Below are 739 nucleotides of genomic sequence, written 5' to 3'. Positions count from 1 at the left end.
CTGCCTTGCTTTAGTATGCTGTACCGATATACACCAATACAAAGTCCACAGGTGCCAAATTGTTCAATACAACATCTTTAGAAGTTTTTTTCCCATTAATATACAGATCTACCATGTTGACGGAAACTATATAAAATTTGTATCACGGAAAATCGACTTATTTATCGCCATTAGGCTGACGCCTGAAAGGAACTTTTTTTTTTTTTCTTTGGTAGCTTTAATTAATAGTGATATCTTGTAAATCACTTAACCTTAAAAGTAACATTATATTCCCATAAAAAATATATAACTTTCAGAGACAATTTGTTCCCAATTCCTTTATGGAGCACAGTTACTACTACCATCAAATTCTCTATCAGATTTCCTTGTCATTTAAAGAATAACCTACATTTTGTGAGTTTCGATTATTATGATTTATCATAAGAGTATCAGACAAGTTGCTGTCTTGTGATTTCTAATAAGTAGTTAGCCATTACAGGACTAGTTAATCGTTGTAGAAATTTAACACTGGAAGTATTCGGTGTTCTAAGAGTGGATTTAACGTTAATCGACAGTCACCTCAGTATTAGATGAATAACGATCCACTCGCATGAAAAAGATATCCACAATGGAAGAACTTCGCTCTACCAGGAAGCTTTGTAATGCTCCGCCCCCCCTAACATATATATTTTATTTTATTTTTCAAATGGCCATTATCGCCTTTTTTCTTCACACATATATATCTTCCTCTTTTTCTACA

The 739-nt window shown here is 33.0% G+C and overlaps 1 protein-coding gene across 1 annotated transcript in view; it reads right to left on the bottom strand.

The window, feature by feature from the left end:
- Positions 1 to 739, bottom strand: part of LOC119593835 (GTP-binding protein Di-Ras2-like) — a gene marked incomplete at its 5' end in the record, with an annotated part of 32,533 nt that overhangs the window by 321 nt on the left and 31,473 nt on the right. Inside the window, 1 exon segment of the mRNA XM_037942864.1 lies at positions 1 to 739.

This window comes from Penaeus monodon, chromosome 32 (assembly GCF_015228065.2).
Source record: "Penaeus monodon isolate SGIC_2016 chromosome 32, NSTDA_Pmon_1, whole genome shotgun sequence".
NCBI classification, from domain to species: domain Eukaryota; kingdom Metazoa; phylum Arthropoda; class Malacostraca; order Decapoda; family Penaeidae; genus Penaeus; species Penaeus monodon.
This window is presented reverse-complemented; position numbering and strand designations above follow the sequence as displayed.